Genomic DNA, 11,581 nt, shown 5'->3' with positions numbered 1-11,581 from the left:
TCCCAGAAACGGACAAGTACAGAATGAATCCCACACTCATATGCAGTAACACCGTCAGACCAATGCAGAATTAATGCAGAAATCATATTTTATCGGGGACTGACAGATACAGTATGTACATTTTGTACCCCACAATAGCATAGAGTACGAGAGACTGACCAGACACAGAATGATTACATCACCCACAGTACCAGAGGGGGTCGAATGAATCCCAAACTCATAATCTGTAGCAGAGATTTACACGTAGAGAGTGTCTCCGTCCCTCATGCATAGTATCAGGAAGTTTCAAGTATCAGGAAGTTTCAGATCGAGAATGACCAGAGAGTGACAGACAGAATTATTCCCACATGCACTCACAGTAGCAGAGAGTGACAGGGACAGAATGTAGGCACACGACAGCCTCCTGGACTCAACAGTGAGCTCAGAAACTTCAGAGTATGACTTGACTTTTGTATTTCATTTTATTTTAACCATGGGCCTGCATCAAACTTCTTCTTTTCCAGATGTTTGCATTTGGACAGATCTGTTCATTATTCTGTCATTAACACTCTCTCCAGAATAATGCTATGTCTTTTAGTACAAAAATTGACACTCACTTTGCCTTTGTTCCATGACCTCTTTATCATTTATTCTCTCCTGCCCTCATCCTCTCACACACCTTCCCTTGTGTTCTTCTTCCCCTCAACCCCGCCCAGTCTTCACTTGTTCATAGCCTGTTACATTTCTATCCTTTAACAGTTCCGATGAAAGGTCGCAGACCTGAAAAATTAACTCTGCTGCTGAGTATTCCCAGCACCTTCAGTTTTTATCTGAGTCAGAATTAATCCTGTATTCACACATAGTCCCAGATAGTGACAGATGAAAAATTCATAGCACATTCACACACAAAACCAGATACTGACAGATACAGAATTAATATTACATTCATACACAGTACAGTTAGTCATAGATACACTATTAATCATCTATTTGACAATCTGTGTATGGTGTATTTATCTCCTGTTCAAAGAAATCAGTCAGCAAGTTTGTATTGAACAAAATACCTGCAGAATACTGTCTGTGTGATGTGCTGCAAATGTTAAGGCAAGGAATTCAACATTAAATAAGAGGTGGGGGTTGCATTTCAGACAGTGTTTGTGGTGCTTTAACACAGCTCTTTATAGAGCAGCACCGCTGCTGTCTGAACCAGGGAGAATTTTGAGTGCGGACAGATATCAGGCGGGAGTGTTGAAAACTCCTGTCATTGGCAGGAATCACTTTGACTGGCGGCCTGTCTTTGTATGGGATTGGGATAAGTAACCAGCGTGCGGTGCACTGACGGACTGTTCGCCCAGCTGGAAGGTTGGGAATTTCCGGCGGCTGGGATTTCCGGCGGGCACGGCGCTCTTTAAACCTCTCTCTCCTCCATCACTTCGGCTGCAGTCGCTGCTTCTTCGCTGCCTCCGTCCCTGAAACATGTCGGACTCGAAAGCTCCGAGATTCAGCGATGCAGCAGTGGAGATTCTGATGGAGCAGGTGAGGTCCCTCAAGTAAGTCTTCTTCCCCTCGGATGGGAGGAAGATGCCCAGACAGACACTACACCAGGCCTGTGACGAGGTGGCCCTCAATGTGAATGCCAGGACTGATATCATTCGGACAGGGGGGCAGTGCCGCAAGAAGTTCAATGACATCACCCGTACTGCAAGGGTAAGACTCCTGGTGCACTGCTCAGGGACTGCGACACTGTCAGAAGTGCGTCCTTACCATGATTGGGTTAAACAAGTCACGTGTGACATGGAAGATCTCCCTGCTCGATTTGAACAGGTGCAGAAAAATAGTTTCTCCTTATTTGCTGCATAAAACCCGCCCAATTTGAACACCTCTATTAAATCTCCCATTTTATTACCCTGCTCTAAGGAGAACAATCCCAGCTTCTCCAGTCTCTCCACATTAACTGAAGACCCTCATTCCTGCTCTCATTCTGGTGCATAGTTCTGCGGCTCTGTTGGTAACACTGTGACCTCTCAGTCACAACTTTGTGAGTTCAGGTTCCACTCCAGGACCTGAGCACAACAAGCTAACTTGACACACCAATTAGCAAGTGCTGCCTAAGGCCACGAGGAGCAGGGATAGATCATATGGTCCCTCAAATCTGCTCCAACCTTCAATACAATCATGGCTGATCTTCTGCATCAGCTCAATTTTTCCACCTGCTCCCCATATTCCTCGATTCCCTGAGAGTTTACAAAAATATCAATCACAGACTTGTTAATACTCAAAGATGAGGCGTCTGCAACATTCTGAGATGAAGAATTCCAATGTTTCACATCCTCTGAGTGAATACATTTCTCCTCCTCTCAGTCCTACATGATTGGCTCCTAATACTGAGGCTGTGTCCCTGTGTCTAGATTCCCCAGCCAGAGGAAAACCCACTCAGTGTCTACCTTATCAACCTCCTTCAGTTTTATATATGTTTCAATGCGATCATTGAGTTATACAGCACAGAAACAAGTGATTCGACCCATCATGTCTGTGCCAGTCATCAAGCACCTATCTATTCTAATCCCATTTTCCAGTACTTGGCCCGTAGCCTTCACGCTACAGCGTTTCAAGTGCTCATCTAAATACTTCTTAAATGTTGTGAGGTTTCCTGCCTCTGCCACCCCTTGAGTCAGTGTGTTCCAGATTCCAACCACCCTCTGGGTGAAATTTTTTTTCCTCACGTCCCGTCTAAACCTCCTGCCCCTTACCTGAAATCTGTGCCCACTGATTATTGACCCCTCCGCTTTTGAGGAACCTTCTAAGATATCATCCCTCCTTACTGCAGTAATTGACTTCCAGATCAACAGTCCAATGCCACCTCCTCTTTTAGCCCCTCCCCTGTCACGCCTGAAGATTCTATACCCTGGAATATTGAGCTGCCTGGCCTGCCCTTTCCTCAACCATGTCACTTTGATAGCAATAATATCATATTCCCATGTGTTAATCAACGCCCTCAATTCATCAGCCTTACTAGGAAGAATCCTTTCTTTAAAACAGATGTAATCCAGCCTTGCATTTATTCGCTTGTGCATTAACAGGTCTATACTTGCACTGCCTTCCAGACTGTCTCAATTGCTCCTCCATATTAGACTGCGTATCACCCCTTACTGTACTGCCACTCTGTATCCCATCCCCTGACAAAATAATTTAACCACCCCACCCCTACCCCGCCAAAAGCACTAACAAACCTCCCAGCAAGTATGTTGGTCCCGTTCTGGGCCAGGTGCAACGTTTCCAACTTGTACAGGTCACACCTTCGCCAGAAACAGACCCAGTGATCTAGCAAACTAAAGCCCTCCCTCATGCACCATTTCATCAGCCACGCATTCATCTGCTCTATCATTCTCTTCCTATGCTCAGTAGGACATGGTACCGGGAGTAATCCAGAGATTACAACTTTTGACGTGCTGCTTTTTAATCTGCCACCTAGCTCCCTAAATTCTTGTTGCAGGACCTCATACCTCTTTCTACCTAAGTCGTTGGTACGAATGTGAACCACCACCTCTCATTCTTCTAAACTGCCGAGAGTATGAGCACAATTTGCTCAGCATCACAACGTAGGACAACCGTCTCATCCGTGGTACCAAACCAGAACTACCTCCAGGGAAATATATCCTTCGATCGGTGCGGAGACCAAACTGTACACAGTACTCCAGGTGCAGTCTCACCAGGTCCCCATACAATTGTAAGACAGTCAGAGGTGACACGTTTCCGATGCAATGACAAAGAGAGATCCCGTCAGGCCTTTCAGGTAGATGTAAATGATCCCATGGCCACTATGTGGAGGAAGAGCAGAGGGACAATTCTCCCCAATATTAATCCCTCAATCAGCAACACAAAAGCAGATGATCAGGTCAGAATCACATTGCTGAATTTGGGATCTTGCTGTGTACACAGTGACTGCCGCATTTCAGCCATTCCAACAGCGAATACACTTCAAAGTACTTCATTGGCGATAAAGCATTTGACAACGCTATCTGGTCTTCAAAGTTGCAATACAAATGCAGCCCCGTATCTTTGTTTGTATCTTCCATAGTTCAGTAGGTCACCTTCGGGTCAGAGATGGTGGATTACAGTCCTATTTCACAGACTAAAGAGCATTATCTAGGTTAACAATGGTGTTTAAGTTTAGGTGAGATAGTCATAAATTTATACAGCACAGAAACAGGCCCTTCAGCCCATGGTGTCTGTGCCGGCCATCAAGCACCTAACGATTCTAATCCCATTTTCCAGCACTTGGCCTATCGCCTTGCATGTTATGGCGTTTCAAGTGCTCATCTAAATTCTTCTTAAGTGTTGTGTGGGTTTCTGCCTCTAACACACCTTCAGGCAGTGCGTTCCAGATTCCAACCACGCTCTGGGTGAAAACATTTTTCCTCAATCCCCTCTAAACCTCCTTCCCCGTCGCTTAAATCTGTGCCCCCTGGTTATTGACCACTCCACTAAGAGAAAACGTTTCTTTCTATCTAACCTATCAATGCCCTTCATTATTTAGTCTACCTCAATCATGTCCCCCCTCAGCCATCGCTGCTCTATGGAAAACAACCCTCGCCTTCTCCAGTGAAATCGCATCCTTCCTATAGTCTGGAGCCCAGTACTGAACACAATACTCCAGCTGTGGCCTAACTAGCGTTTTATACAGATCCATCATAACCTCCCTGCTCTTATTTTTATGCCTTGCCTAATAAGGGCATGTATCCCATCTGCCTTCCTAACCATTTTATCTACCGGTGCTGCGGCCTTCAGTGATCTATGGGCAAGTACACCAAGGTCTCTCTGACCCTCTGCACTTCCTATCATCCATCGTATATTCATTTGGCTTGCAGGTCCTCTCAAAATGCATCACCTCACACTTCTCAGGATTACATTCCATTTGCCACTGCTCCGCCCATCTTACCAGCCCATCTATATCATCCTGTAATCTAAGGCTTCCCTCATCACTATTTACGACAACACCAATTATCGTGTCATCTGCAAACTTACTAATCATACCTATTATATTCATGTCTAAATCATTAATGTACTCTACAAACAGCAAGGGTCCAAGCACCGATCCCTGTGGTACACCACTGGTCACAGGCTTCCACTCGCAACTACACCCGCCGACTATTACCCTCTGTTTCCTGCCACTAAGCCAATTTTGGATCCCATTTGCCAAATTGCCCTGGATGTCAGACCACGGTCCTGTCCTCTCAGAGGGTGTAAACAATCTCATTGCACTATTTTGAAGGAGAACAAGAGAGTTCACCTGGGTTCCCTGGGCGAACATTTATCCCCCAACAAACTGCACTGAAACACATTATCTGGTCATTGATCACAAAGTGGGAGCACGCTGCTGGAAAATTGGCAGCAGCATTTCCTACATTACAGCAGTGACGAGATTTCCAAAGTCCTCCAGTGGCTGTAGAGTGTTCGGGACATCTTGATTCCTGAATGGTGCTATAAAAATGCACGTTTTCTTCCTTTATCTGGAGTTGCCCCAACACCTCTGCAGATTACAGCCTCAGACAGCAGAGACTAACTTCCTCCCACTCTCTCCACAGGACAAACTGGCACACAAGCCCAGGAAGAGGACCTGTATTCAGGAGCTCACCCAGTTGGAGCAAGAATCTCTGGATATCATATGGCTCGGCAGCTGGAGAAAAATGCAGAATGACAGTGTTGGAGGCCGGTTGACACAGGGTGAAGATCTAATACTCTTATCCTCTCTCTTCTGTTAAGCAATCACGTGGACGTTGTGGCGCCCCTGCACTCACATTGTGCTGCCCCCTCACCTTGCTGCTATCTAAACTTCCCCTCACACACTGACACTTGCTCCTCTCCCCTCTGTTCCAGGTCTGAGCCATTACTTGGGTCCTGCGGTGTATGAGATGGAAGAGGACCAGCGAACAGAAAAGGCTTTGTCACCGGCTCCAAACTTCCAGGACACCAACACGGGATTCGCTGGTGGAAGAGATGTCCAGTTGTCTGGATGCACAGAGAGTGAATCATTCAGGAATGATGAGCAGAAGCTGGCCACAGTGGAAAGGAGAGTGCAGGAGATGGATGGCCGAAGGACAAGCTCAGCTTCCAGCTCTGCCGAAGAGGACAAGGATGGAGAGTTCACTAGCCCAGCCTTTAAAAGGAGGATCTTCCATGTGCATCATCAACTGCTGGAGGCACTGGACAACCTGTCCAAGAACTGCCTCACCCTGTCTGAGAGGATGGAGGAGTCTGTGTCCATACTGGGTGGTGCTCTGTCACAAGACCTCACCACGGTGCAGTCCACCAAGGAGCCTACGGTCAGCTCCACGGATGCCACAGTGATGCCCCCTGCCCAGGATCCGGTGGTCCCCGCCCTGGCATCGTTGATTGAGGCTCAAACAGGCGCCTTTCAGGCTCTAACCTGCACTGTCTCATCCGGTTTGGAAAGGCTGGTTGGATATATTGACCGTGGCTTCGGTCGTGTCACAGCTCTGCTGCAGTCAACTCTCCCACCGGTCAGTGCTGAGTCCTGGCCGCATGAGATTGGCACCGTGCATCTGGTGCATTCTGCCCTCTCGCGGGGTGACATTGCACCCGTGCCCGCGTCCATTCCACAACCCAGTGCGGCCACACGGCCAGGAAGCGGGCTAGAGCAGACTGCACTGGGGACAGCAGTGATACTTCAGACTGTGAGCAAGATCCCTCAGACACGGGTTCTGAGAGACCACAGACTATGAGCATCTATTAAAACCTGACTGATGACAATACACTGACAATCCTCATACTGAAACCATGGGAACTCCTTTGGGAAGGACTTGAGTAGCAAAGAGTGTTGATATATTGTTAATAATGTCGGCACACAGTTTTTGTATACGTGATTTAAATATTAAATCTTTGAAATTCAGACTCTGTATTCCCGGAATGATGCGTTGTCAGCAGTGAAGAAAGACTTGCATTTCTATAGCGCCCTTCACGACCTCAGTGCGTCTCCTAACGCTCAACAGCCAATGAAGTAATACGGGAAGTGCAGTCGCTGTTGTGATGGAGGAAAATCGGAAGCCAGTTTATGCACAGCAAGACCCCGCAAAAGCCAGATTCCAAAACCTAGATAATTTGCTGCAGTAATGTTGGTTGACTGATAAATATTCGGCCACAGGATACCGGGGAGACCCACCCCCCCCCACCACCACTACTGCTCTTCTTCAGACTAATGCCATGGGATCTGTTACATCTACCTGAGAGGGCAATTGGCGTCTTATTTTAATATCTGATCTGGTCGACGGTACTTCTGACAGAGCAGCACTCCCTCAGTACTGGCACTGGAGTGTGCGCCGAAATTTCCGACTGAAATTGACTTCACTGATGTCCAACTGAGTGTTTGCAATTGAAACTGACTTAACAATCTAGAACTATTCAACTAGATAGAACCCTTCTCTCAGTTTCTCTCAGTATCTTCTGATGTAAATAATCTTTCACCGACTGTGACCCTGAAGGGAAATTTCTCAAACCAATCCTGGTGAGAGGTGGGAGGGAAGAGGGTCTCAGTGTATTTGCTGGGATTGTGTAGGAGTTAATCTATGAGGCAACATTTGCAGATAAAATTAGTCGTTTGGTTGCTCAGAGCTTGAGTATTGCTGACAATAGAGACATTTTATCGAAGTTTTCGTCTTGCACTCATCAGGACAAGCCGCAAGAATACCAATGTAAGGAGAAGCAAGAAATTATACTGTATAAGAAGAGAGTGCTGATTGGTTGGCAGCTGGACTCTTATTGGTAGAGGCGTTGCCATGGAAAATACAACAGTTTATGATGACTGACAGTTAACCTTGTTTGAAATTTTCATAATGACAAAAGTATCTGATTAATTTAATCAGAATGATACACAGGGTCACTGAGGGTATTAACCAACTGCCCTCAGCTGCCAGACTGCAGACAGCTCGACAAGCAAGAGAGGGTTAATCTGGAACGTTGTTATTTCTCAGTCTCTGACACATTTCCAAAGTGTGAGATTAATAATGTCCCTGTCTGTGGTGAAATATCTGTGAGGGGCAAGAATGCATCGCTTGTCTCATCAAAGTGCAGTACCATTTGGAAGCTGGGACTGCTCCTGTCCTCACCCTTGCCTTTCTCTCTGCTGATGGAAAGTTGATGGGAGATCGCAGGGGCAGTGTCTCACCTGGACTGTTTCCCTGGACTGTATGGACAGGTGGGCAGTTACTGTGTCTGAGAGCACACGTTCAGTGCTGTGTGTGAGACAGATATTGTCTCCCCCTATGATGTGCAGGTGAGTTTATCCATCCTAGATTTTCCTGGACATCAGGAGAGAACCTAACTGTCAGTGCCTGACTGTGCACTGTCTGGCAGAGCGCGGATTATTCAGTACCTAACCTGTCCCTGAAACTTGTAAGTGCTGCTGTTCAAACAGTCTTGGGTAAGCTTGTAGAGGAATACAGAAATTTCGCGTGCAGGCACAGCAACCATTTAGGAAGGCAAAATGTCATGTCAGCCTTTATTACAAGGGGGTTGGAGTAAAGGAATAAAGAAGTCTTGTTACAATTGTACAGGCTATTGGTGAGACCACATCTGGAGTACGGTGTGCAGTTTTCATCTCAACATTTAAGAAAGGATATACTTGTATTGGAGGCGGTTCAGCGAAGGTTCAGTAAATCTTAGGGTGAGGGGGTTTCCCTAATAAGGGAGGCTGAGCATATTGAGTCTATATTGTCTGGAGTTTAGAGAATGAGAGGCAATCTCATTGAAACATGCAAGATTCTGAAGGAGCTGGATATGGTAGACAATAAGAGATTGTATCCGCTTGTCGAGGAATGTAACACAGGGGGACACAGTCTCAGGATATGGGTGCGATCATTTAGGAGTTGGATGAGGTGAAATTACTTCACTCAAAGGGCTGTGAAACTTTGGAATGCTCGTCCCCATAGTGTTGTGGATTCCCTGTCATTGAATACATTTCAGGTCGGGATGGACAGATTTTTGGTCTCTCATATAATCAAGGAATATGGCGAGCTGGCAGAAAGTGGAGAAGGAAACAACATTCAAGGCGAAGTGGACAAAGAAAGTGCTGGAAACACTCAGCAGGTTTGGCAGCATCTCTGGAGAGTGAACCTGAGTTAACGTTTCAGGTCAATGTGTGTGTGTTTGTGTGTGTGTGTGTGTGTGTGTGTGTGTGTGTGTGTGTGTGTGTGTGTGTGTGTGTGTGTGTGTGTGTGTGTGTGTGTGTGTGTGTGTGTGTGTGTACGTGTGTGTGTGTGTGTGTACGTGTGTGTGTGTACGTGTGTGTGTGTGTGTGTGTGTGTGTATGTGGTGGTGGGGGATAGAAGAAGGAGCTAAGGTTGGAGAGAGACAAAGAGAGTAACTTTGTTTGAATATGATTGAAAGCCTGAGGAGAAACTGAGAACTGAGCGCCCATTCTCCCTGTTGAAGGGCAGACGTTGGTGTAGTAATGTCACTGAGCTGGTAATCCAGAAGTCCAGGATAATATTTTGGGGATGTTGTTTCAAATCCCACCACGGCAGCTGGTGGAATTTAAATTCAATAAATAAATAGAAAAAAAATTCTGGAACTGAAAAATCTGTCACCTCATTTCAGAAATTACACTAGGGTACAGAGGAGATTTATGAGGATGTTGCCAGGACTGGAAAAATACAGATGTGATGAAAGATTGGATAGGCAGTGGTTGTTTTCCTTGGAACAGAGGAGGCTGAGTGGAGATCTGATGGAGACGTACAACATTTTGAGGGGCCTGGATAGAGTGGAAGTGAAGGGCCTATTTATCATACCAGAGAGGTCAATGACGAGTGGGGCATAGATTTAAAGTGATTGGTAGAAAGCTTCTAGGGGAGATGAGGAAATGTTTTTCACCCTGTGGGTGGCGGGGCTCTGGAACTCACTTTCTGTCAGGGCTGTAAAGGCAGGAACGCTCAACTCATTCAAAAGGAGTCTGGATATACACCTGGAGTGCTGTCACGTGCAGGGCTATGGAATAAATGCTGGAAGATGGGTTAGTCTGGGTGGCTCGATTCACCGTCGGTGCAGACACGATGGGCCAAGTGGCCTCTTTCTGTGCTATAAACTTTCTATGATTCTATTATATGATTCTATGAAAGACAGTCTCAGTAATGGTGCCATGAAACTATCATCAATTGTCAGCAAAAAAATAAATTTCGTTCACAAATGCCCTTTAGGGATGGACATCTGCCGTACTTACCTGGTCTGGCATACATGTGACTCCAGACCCACTGCAATGTGGTTTACTCTTAACTGCCCCCTGAAATTGCCTTGCAAGTCACTCAGTTGTTAATTCGAGATGAACAACAAATGCTGGCCTTGACAGTGACGCCCACATCCAATAAAAAAGCTGCAGATACATTTCCTCTGCTCTGGGGAATTCAGGGCCAGCGGGAACCCTGTTGAAATTCGAGCCAGTGGAGATAGGAGCGCAGTAACTGGAGTGGACTGCAGACTGGAATGGTAGGAGACAGGTTGACTTGAGATAGAAGATATTTAGAAAGGAATATTACTGTCTGTTCATTGTAACACGTGGTTAGTGAAAAGCCCAGGGCATCTGAAAATACCTGGTGATGGAGTCCCAGTCTGTCAGAGTTTATACTTCGGTTCTATGATTGTGAAAACGGTTGAAGCTGGAGATGGGGGCGCAGAGCGATCAGAGACCATTCTCTGTACTGTCTCTCTCCTCTCCCACACTCTGTTTAATCCTCACTTGGTCTCCTCCTTTTCCTGCTCTCCATCTGTCCTTATTCGAAGGCAGTTCGGGGCAGGCTGTATTAAAAAAAAAGGAGCCTGTAGAAGTTCCCTTCTCATTCAAGACTGATTCGAGTGAAGAGGCGACATGTCTGGGAGAGGGCAAGTAGTCAAAGGACTGGGAAAAGCGGGAGCCAAGTGACCACACAAAACTGCCTTCATGATAAAATTACCAGCGCAGCAAACCGCCGACTGGCGGGATCTGAAATGGAAGATTTCACAACCTATCAGAGAGCCACGTTTAAAACGATCAATTAAGACATTGGTTTCGATTGACGAATCTCATAATAAAAGCCTGCAAATTCCGATGTGGGACAGAAGTGAATTAATATAAGGTTCTACTTTTGAGACAATTTGATATACTTCTTAATTTTTTTGAGTATTGCTGAAAACAAAAACATTTGTCGAACATTTTCATCTTTCACCCATCAGGACAAATCTATAGAATACCAATGTAAAGATAAGCAATACATTTATACTATGTAAGAGAGTGCTGATTGGTTGGCAAGTGGATTCTGATTGGTAGAGACGTTGCCATGGAGAATGCACCAGTTTATGGTGACTGACAGTTAACTGCCAATCAGAGTCATGGAAAATAGAACATAGAACATAGAACAGTACAGCACAGTACAGGCCCTTCGGCCCACGATGTTGTGCCGAAACTTTAACCTACTCGAAGATCAAACTACCGACATACGCTTCATTCTGCTATCATCCATGTACCTATCCAAGAGTCGCTTAAATGCCCCTAATGTATCTGCTTCGACTACTACCGCCGGCAGCGCATTCCACGCACCCACCACTCTCTGTGTAAAGA

At 46.0% G+C, this 11,581-nt stretch overlaps 1 pseudogene; it reads left to right on the top strand.

Moving 5' to 3' along the window:
• Positions 1-1,455: 1,455 nt before the first annotated feature.
• LOC137361731 (uncharacterized) lies at positions 1,456-11,022 on the top strand (annotated as a pseudogene).
• The last annotated feature ends 559 nt before the right edge of the window (positions 11,023-11,581 follow it).

This window comes from Heterodontus francisci, unplaced genomic scaffold (assembly GCF_036365525.1).
Source record: "Heterodontus francisci isolate sHetFra1 unplaced genomic scaffold, sHetFra1.hap1 HAP1_SCAFFOLD_1255, whole genome shotgun sequence".
Taxonomy (NCBI): domain Eukaryota; kingdom Metazoa; phylum Chordata; class Chondrichthyes; order Heterodontiformes; family Heterodontidae; genus Heterodontus; species Heterodontus francisci.
The sequence above is the reverse complement of the archived record's forward strand: the minus strand, read 5'-3'. Positions and strand labels throughout refer to the sequence as shown.